Consider the following 9,962-nt stretch of genomic DNA (forward strand, 5'->3'; position numbering starts at 1 on the left):
GAATTTCAGAAAACAAACATAACAGCAAAGGAAGTGGTGAGGCCTAACTTTAAATGAGTCTGACTGCGGATCAAAATGTTCAAGTTTTGAGACATAGTAGCACTGAGCATTCATTTCATTCTGTTTATAGAGCTGGTCAAAATCCTTTTCGCGATCAGTGTTGCTGATCGATTTGCTCTCCTCTGATTAGTAGTTTAAACAATGGATCCCTCAACTAGTCTTTTGGCATAAATTCCCCTTTCACTTTAAAAAGTTCCAGTTCATAATAGAAATATTTCCAAGTATAAACAAGCATTTTAGAATACAATATATCTATTTCTTCACCAACATATTGTATATATTGTATAGGAAATGATTTACTCAGTTCTAAATTTACTTTCATTTCTAAGAATCTCTTTCTTTCCCTACAAGTACAAACGTCTATTTTATCATCTAGGAACATTTATGGTTCTAAGCTATATATTCAAAAAGCGTATTTTATATATATATATGACGTACTGAACTGATAATACGGATTTTTTTAACAGTACACGAGGCAAACTAATAGTTTACGTGTTCTGTAAGTAAAGTGTACTGTATTCTTTCTCTTTTACTGATAGTAACAGTACTGAGTAAAATGTTTAATATACTTAGTTGTATTTATTTTTATCATGGAAATTAGTTTGTTTGTTTTGTTTTTGAATTTTGCGCAAAGCTACTCGAGAGCTATCTGCGCTAGTCGTTCCTAATTTAGTAGTGTAAGACCAGAGGAAAAGCAGCTAGTCATCACCACCCACCGCCAACTCTTGAACTACTATTTTATCAACGAATAGTGGGATGGACCGTCACATTATCACACCCCTACGAGTCGCACGTCTTAACACGCTTGGCCATGCCAGGCCAAATTATTTTGTATTGATAGCTTTGCATGTGGATTTAACATTAATGTAGATCTCCTAAGCTGACTGAACATCATGATATGTTACTGGATTTACAACCATGAATATTGTTAACATCTAGGGTACCCAACTAACAAAACAGTATATTTGTTAACATCTAGGGTACCCAACTAACAAAACAGTATATTCTAATTTTTATAAAAAACAACGTAAGAACAGCGTATTTAGTGAGCTATAACCATTACTGTGTTGTTTTATAACTCTGACCTAATTAAGTAGTTTGATACGAAAAGAACTTAACATCAATAAGTTAGAGAAGTAATAATCTTTAAATATTAATTCAGTAACAAAAATATTTTATGCACCAAATTGCTTCCAGGTCTCTATGGTTTTGTGTGTTATTCGTTACAAAGTTCCTCATAACATTCAACTCGCACATTAACCATAAGCATAAACATCGCTAATAAGATACAGGACACTTTAAAAACATTAAGAGGAAAGTTACTTTTCGACCAATTGCTGCTGGAGTTTCTTAGGTATTTTGCTTCAAGAATGAATTATTTCGTCATCTGTTTTTGACCAGTTTATTGTAACAGATAAAAACATTATTTGTTATAATATATTTTTACCTGTATTGAAGGGTTAAAAATGAATAGTTTAGTTAATTTGAAGACGATATAAAACTTATCAATAAAGTTATTAATATAACAGTGTTATAGATAATGCTAATACTAAATAGTTCTGTGCTGAAGGCTTTTTAACTAAAATGTTATATTGGGTTATATTATTTTTTTCCCAAGCACATTAGGCCAGGTCATGAAGATGTCTTGCTCATACTTTGAATCAGAAAGCATGTTCGCGGCTCATTGGCAGAGAAAAGAGCTGCATATATAGAATTTTAAGTGCGATATAAGAAAGATAGTCAAATCAAATCACTTTGTCAGATGAGAGTTGGTGGTGGGTGTTTTTTTTGTTGAATCGCTGTTTTCTTTCTGGTATGTCGGTTAAAGACAGGTAACTCCTATTATAACGTTCAACAAATATTCTGGAACAAATATACAAAGTACACGTTGTGTTAGAAAAATCTCCTGAAAAGGATAATTTTGTCTATCTTTGCGTTTGTTTTGTTTTATTTTTTTTTTAATTTCGCGCAAAGCTAGACGAGAGCTATCAGCGCTAGCCGTCCCTAATTTAGCAGTGTAAGACTAGAAGGAAGGCAGCTGATTATTACCACCCACCGCCAACTCTTGGGCTACTCTTTTACCAACGAATAGTGGGATTGACCGTCACATTACAACGCCCGCACGGCTAAAAGGACGAGCATGTTTGGTGCGACGGGGATGAGAACCCGCGACCCTCAGATTACGAGTCGCACGCCTTAACCCACCTGTCCATGCCGGGCCTCCTTTGCATACAAAACGAGCTGAAAATAATATCCTGAAGTTAAAACTTAAACACCGTCTTTTGTAGTGAAAATACCTGGACAATAAAATGAAACATGGTTACAGATATTTTTACTGTACTTTAGATACTGTTTCATACAAAATAAAACACAGTTTACGAATATTATTTTTTTTGTATGTAGAGACGCATCCTGCACTCAGCTCAGCTTGTCACTTTACTGAAAGAATAATTGAAGTATTTTTGTTCTAATTTGTAACATGTTTATTCAAAATATTTACAGAGAAACGTGATATTATTCAAACGAGTCACGATTTCCATTCAGATTCTAATTGGTTCTTATAATAGATAAAATTCATAGAGTTAATGCAACTATCCACAGGTGCAATTTCTGTGTGGTATTTTCAGCTAATACACTGGAGAGTTTCTGCAGTATCCTCAATGATATATGTGAGATATCCATGCAGTATCTATTCCAATTATGACACACGTGAGTATTCTTTGGAATCCTTAATTTAACGCAAGCAATTATTATATAGCACTGATATCAATAGTTTGCCCGTCATGATCAGGTAGTTAAGCCATTCGACTCGTAATCTGAAGGTCGCGAGTTCGAATTTCCTTCCCGTGAAACATGCTCGCCATTTCAGCTGTGGAGGCGTTATAATATGACGGTCAATCGCACCGTTCGTTGGTAAAAGAGAAGCCCAATATTTGGTGATAGGTGGTGATGACTAGCTGCCTTCCCTCTAGTTATACACTGCAAAATTAGGGACGGCTAGCGCAGATAGCCCACGTGTAGCTCTGTGCGAAATTCAAAAACAAAGAAACGAGTTTACAAGTTAACGGGAAAATCCGATAATAGAAAATATTATGCGTTGTTGCTTTGCAGTGCACAGCTAAACTTTGGATATCTGTTCTCCTTGCACCAGTGGAAATAGATCTCGGTACTGTAGCACTGTAATCCAGAAACTTGTCACTGCCTCACATAAAGACAAAGTAAACCTTAATGTGTATATTTTAAACATGTGGGACATGAAATAAATGACCATCTTAAAGATCCGTAAATCAGGCTTAGCGTTCCTAATTTTAACCTTCTAATCATATTAAAGGAAATAAAAATAACACCCACCACCGAAAGACAACTCATAACCTATAGCGGAAATGACTTATAATTACAACGCACGCGCTATTGAAAGTATAATGTGTTTCGGGCAAGTTATCGCAGCTGAAACCTTGGACCTACAGGCCCGGCATGTCCAAGCGCGTTAAGGCGTGCGACTCGTATTCTGAGGGTTGCGGGTTCGCATCCCCGTCGCGCCAGACATGCTCGCCCTTTCAGCCGTGGGGGCGTTATAATGTGACCGGCAATCCCACTATTAGTTGGTAAAAGAGTAACCCAAGAGTTGGCGGTGGGTGGTGATGACTAGCTGCCTTCCCTCTAGTCTTACACTGCTAAATTAGGGACGGCTAGCACAGATCGCCCTCGAGTAGCTTTGTGCGAAATTCAAAAATACAAAAACAAACAGTTTTCAGAATGTGTAATTTACCTTTACATTCGAATATTGACGAAACAACAGAAACCGCAGGTCTTAATACTTCAAGTTTTGTTTCCAAGTTCCTCTTAATTTGTCAATTTCAAATTCAAAATTAAGAGAGACATATGAAACAATCTACAGCTTACGTAATTTATCACAAGTTTAGGTCTTTACTGTTGTTGTTTGATAATGGAACGTAACACAACAACGCAGTTTGTCGTTCGTCACTATCAGTTTGTTTTAATGAAAAAGATGTTTCTAATAGAAACTTGTAAAAGAAACTCACGTGAAACATATCTGTGCTAATTTGCATATATATCAGTACAAACTTTTTGATTAATTTACAACAATAACTTCTTGGAACAGAGCAGCAACCAGACTCATGTTACGTAATCAGAGAACATGTTTGTAGACATACTGAATGTCACTGTTGTGACAGTTTGTTCAATGTGCAGAGCGTCCAATCAGTACCTCCCTCTCCGTCAATACACGCATATTGGTGGCTCAGACTTAATCTGAAAATTGACAGTGCTGAAGCTCGTGTTTGAATACCTGCGATTGGCAGATCACAGATAGTTCACTGTGTAGCTTTGTGTATAACAGCACCCAACTCGGGAAACTTAATAACTCATTATATAAAGTACCCTGAAGGTCTCATTTATCTGAATATATTTTAAATCATCGTCTCCAGTTTATATTTCTCTGAGCTATGCTGTTTTAAATTGTACGTTATAAGCAACAGTCTTAATTTGAGCCTCGGTTACAAAGTTATTAAAATTCAACATTTGTTTATTTGTTGTGTGGCATAAAATGAATTATTTTCGTAAATAATGAAATTTGATCCGTAGAGCCTTCTCATATTTTCATGTGTCTTTGCAGTCTTCAAGTTTCACGAAAACAAACTCACAGTTATATTTCATATTTTTCATTTTATGAAAACCAGTTAGTTAAATTTTAATTAGTTCTTGTTTCAGTAGTTATAACACTATATATATGTATACATTACCCACAACGTATCTGAAAACAATAATGACATATGACAAGTACGAACAAAGAAAAAGCGTTGTTTGTTGTTATTGTTTGTAATTAAACACAAGTCTACACAATGGGCTATGTGTGCTATGCCAACCACGAGTATCGAAACCCAGATTCTAGCTTTGTAAGTCCACAAACATGCCGCTGTGCCATTGGTTTGTTTGTTTTTGAATTTCGCACAAAGCTACTCGAGGGCTATCTGTGCTATTTAGCAGTGTAAGACTAGAGGGAAGGTAGCTAGTCATCACCACCCACCGCCAACTCTTGGGCTACTCTTTTACTAACGAATAGTGAGCTTGACCATTACATTATAACGCCCCCACGGCTAAAAGGACGAGAATGTTTGGTGCGACGGGGATGCGAACCCGCGACCCTCAGATTACGAGTCGCACGCCTTAACGCGCTTGGCCATGCCGGGCCTCTGTGCCATTGGATGTCCGAGAAAACAAAGACTATTCACAGTTTAAAATATGTTATTTTAAACCTATTATATTTATTTTAAACATATTTCTGGTTGTATGCTTTAGTTGTATTACCTTAGTTCCCACTTATAAATGATTTAAATAGAATCTTATATAAACTATGTTACGTATTATAATTTATCTCGGACGAGTCTCCGATTCATTATATTACGTACGTTACGTATTACGGTTCCAAATAGCCGGAAAATTTAATTTAATGATTTAGACGTTAATCGAATCTCTATTTGTGTTACGTTTATGTTATTTTGTGATACACACAATTTTCTTTCTTGACACAAATATATTTCAATATAAAAACAACTATACTATTTATAACAACGGCTATTACAAATAACGTTTTATATACAAGAGTTTACAAACTTAAAAATAATACTTACTCTTCTATATGGTCAGGAACTGAATACTTCATTGACGCGTTACGATGAGCGAATTAATCCTATGTTGATAAACATGTGCAATTTACTTGACAACGAAGCTAGCTAGCTGCTTTACAGGCGCACGTAAGTTTTCACAGCTGAAGTTATACCATATTGTCGTAGAAATACTAACTTTCGGAGCTAAGTCTCTGAAGTTAAACTGTTTTAATGTTAGACATCTATAAACGTCTCTTGTCAAATATGTGTTGTTTCCCGATTAATTAGCGTTTATCACAATTATTGTTTCTGAGACTTATAGTATACTGAATGTAGCAGACCAACAATATATTAAATTGTCTCTTGGAGCGTCGATTTGTAATATTTAGGTGAAGTTCTCGAAAGTTTAGTTTGCCCAACAATACTGACAACTACTGGTTTATAACATCATCGCACATTGTTGGTTCCTACACTCTGACATGATCTACAAATTTACAGAACAAGCGGGACTGTTAAAGTTAAACATATATATTAGGTTGAGAAATAATTCGTGAGCGTTTTTAAATAATTTCATTCAAGCATTACATGCAAGACTATACAATACTTCAATGCATGAACACATTACACCCAAAACATTTATTATGATACTTTATTTCATGTAATACCTAGGTATATAGTATGCATTGTTTTAAACGAAATTGCAAGAAATTAAATGCGAAAAGCAGATGGTGTCGAAAATGCTCGATTTTGTCCACTTGGCATTCCATTTAATGAGCTGAAAATGAAAGCAAAAATTAAAGACATATGAAAATCAAACACACCATCTATTAGAGCAAAAAATTATCTACCAAATGACATGAAATATTTTGCGAAAGCGTTTCATTTATGATTATATTTTTTAACTTGAAAAAACGCTCACGAATTATTTCTCAAACCAATAGATAATAAAATAATATTAAATCTATTACAACTATGAACCATGATGTCAGTCCGAGCGTTCGTTTTCTCTCGTTCGAAAAGCTGCGCACACGAACTCCAACAAAATACTTTTAAAGCCAACAGTATCAAACTCAGCAGGCAATCTACAATACGAACCGATAGGCACCTGAAAGCACGAAGAGGGTCCTTAAGTAGGTTTTGGGGACCACTGAACCAAATTGGGAATCTGATTCTATGTCCCCTTCCCCAGAAAGTCTGAGGGCGCCATGTTTAAAACTGTGTTTATATCACCACTCATTAAACTTGGCACTCGTTTTCTGGTACAAGGGGTAAGTTTGGTAATGGGGTTTTGTGCAGGTACGGTGCCCCCATCCTACCTCCTATCTGAATAATGATGGCTAACCAAAGAGGTGTATAACCATCTTTTCCTTATACAATGGTGACATAAGAATTACCACACGCACTAACTAGTTCACCTACTTAACTCAACCACTTTGTCAGTTTTATAGAGTAAAAACTTTTAGCAACAAATTCTAATAATAAAGGGACAGCACGCAATTTACTTGTTTTAAAATAATATATGTACGTTTGTTTGTTTTTTGTTTTTTCTAATTTCGCGCAAAGCTACACAAGCTAGTCGCCCCTAATTTAGCAGTGTAAGACTAGAGGAAAAGCATCTAGTCATCACCACCCACCGCCAACTTTTGGACTACCCTTTTACCAATGAATAGTCAGATTTACCGCACATTATAACGTCCCCACGGTTGAAAAAATGAGGGTCATGCTTGGTGCGAAGGTGATTCGAACCTGGGACCCAAGCCTAGGAATTGATTATCTTAACCACCTAGTCATGCCAGGCCTATACATGTGCGTATTTAAAAAAATTCGTACACTATAGGCTATCACACAGAGGGTTTAAATTATTTAGAACGCCCTTAAGAAGACAAATTATTTTCCTTATCTCTTTTAACTATAAAACTCAGGTTAAAATAATTTAACGTTTAGTGAGTCCCCTGCTAGTACAGCGGTATGTCTCCGGATTTACAACGCTAAAATCAGGGTTCGATTCCCTTCGGTAGGCTGAGCAGATAGTCCGATGTGGCTTTGCTATAAGAAAAACACACAAACACACGTTTAGTGAATTAACTTTCGCTAATTTGGTTACTAATATTTATATACATATATACATTGTCCCTAATTGAGGCCCTAGAATTTCAAACAACCTATGAGACTCTATGATGTAATAGTACTTACTTGATAATGCAACGACAAAAAATATAGAAGGTTCGAGCAATATAACGTTAGTTCATAACAGTTGAGCTACACACACAACACACAAGTTGTACCGAGTTACGTAAATAAATCTATTATAGCTATCGCATTTAAAATAATTAACTTTTAACACTATTGTTAGGAAAACTAAATAATAATTAAAGATCATATAACTAAATGAACTAACTCTTAACTATTGCACTAAACAGTCTTGTTTTTCCAACACATTTCAATTGTTTGTCTAATTCATACAATCAATCCTTCCAATTAATTCATACAGCAAATTCATCCAATCAATTCATCCAATTAGTTCATCTACCTAATTCATCTAATTAGTTCGTACTATTAATTTATCGAAATGATCCATCCAGTTCATTCGTCAATCTAATTCTTCTAACTAGTTCATCCAGTTAATTTATCCATTAAATTCACCCAATTCATTCGTCAATCTAATTCTTCTAACTAGTTCATCTTATTAATACATCCGGTTGGTTCATCCATTAAATTCACCCAATTCATTCGTCAATCTAATTCTTCTAACTAGTTCATCTTATTAATACATCCGGTTGGTTCATCCAGTTAATTCATCCAACTAGTTCATCCTATTAATTCATCCAACTAGTTCATCCTACAAAGCTACTAGAGGGCTATCTGTGCTAGCCGTCCCTAATTTAGTAGTGTAAGACTTGAGGGAAGGCAGCTAGTCATCACTCTATATTATGGAGCTGAGCATTTTAAATTCGGACATCAACTAAAACGGCAGACAACACATTTAAATTTAGTCTAAATGAAGCTAATTTACGAAAAAAACTAATTTATTATAAACTCAATTAACAAACAGTCTTTGTTTTCACGTTTGACAAAGTGTTACTTGCTCGTTAAGTCAAGTACTTTTTTCAGAAGTTTAATGTTCTAATTTTTTTCGATAAATCTTAAACGTTTCAAAATTATTTTATTATCAGCTTATCATAAAGTATTTCCTATTCTATTCCCATTTTCTATCTAGCCTAGAATATTTTCAGTGTCTCTATATTTATAACCAGTTCAAAAACATTATCAGACTGGTTCCTCCTCTTTTCTTCCTTACCAGCCGACCTTAAACGTTTTAATTATTTTATCCTTACTGATCAATTTCTTATTTTTCTTCGTTTCTAGCTGGCCTTACATTGTTTTTTTACATAACGTCAATCTCTTCAGTAAACATCTATCAGCGGATCATTTTTAAAGGCTTACAAAGTTAAATTTGAGGTTTGGTTATGATAAAACAGCAACAAACTCACTAAACACATCAGTAATATTTTCCGCTGCCCTTACATTACAATCTTACTGTCATTTTAAAATCAATCATTTCAAATTGATAATCATTTTATAGACAAGACGATATCAAGAAATGCAAAAACAGTTATTATGCTGACATAGTAAAGAGTTTTTTAATCTGATTTATTCTTTTGATAATCTGTTAGAAGATAAAATAACAGGTTTACATTATGAGTTTATCCAATACTTTTTATCCGGTAAAGAGCTATGAGTTCTTCAGTTTCATATCGATTATAATTTTAAAAGTAGCTTCGGCCCCACGACCACAGATTGTAAAACTAGCTTGTTCACTTCCATTATTATTTCATTAGTTTTACCTACAACAATAACTGAAGAAACCACCGTTTATGACATTTCAAAACCTCCCCAGAGTCACAGTGGTACGTGTGAGACCTTATAACACTAAATATTAGGTTTAGATACCTGCAGTCGGGACAGCACGATATCCCATTATGTATCTTCGTGCTTAAAAAGAAAACGTACACATTACTGCCTGTGGTTACCTTAAAAGTATCGAGTCTTGGACTACAAAATGAAGAAAAAAACCTAATTTAATCATTACAAAATTTATATTTATCTATTTTACTAAGATTACTCCAATCACAAACAACAAAATAATATTAATATGTTTCATGTTAGAGCCTGGGAATCGAAACGCATGTAACTTAAGGAACCATTATCAACTTTGAGTAATAATCTCGAGATGATAAATAATCAAACTCCTTAATAAAATACAGAAACTTTAAT

Source organism: Tachypleus tridentatus, chromosome 13, assembly GCF_004210375.1.
Source record: "Tachypleus tridentatus isolate NWPU-2018 chromosome 13, ASM421037v1, whole genome shotgun sequence".
Classification (NCBI taxonomy): domain Eukaryota; kingdom Metazoa; phylum Arthropoda; class Merostomata; order Xiphosura; family Limulidae; genus Tachypleus; species Tachypleus tridentatus.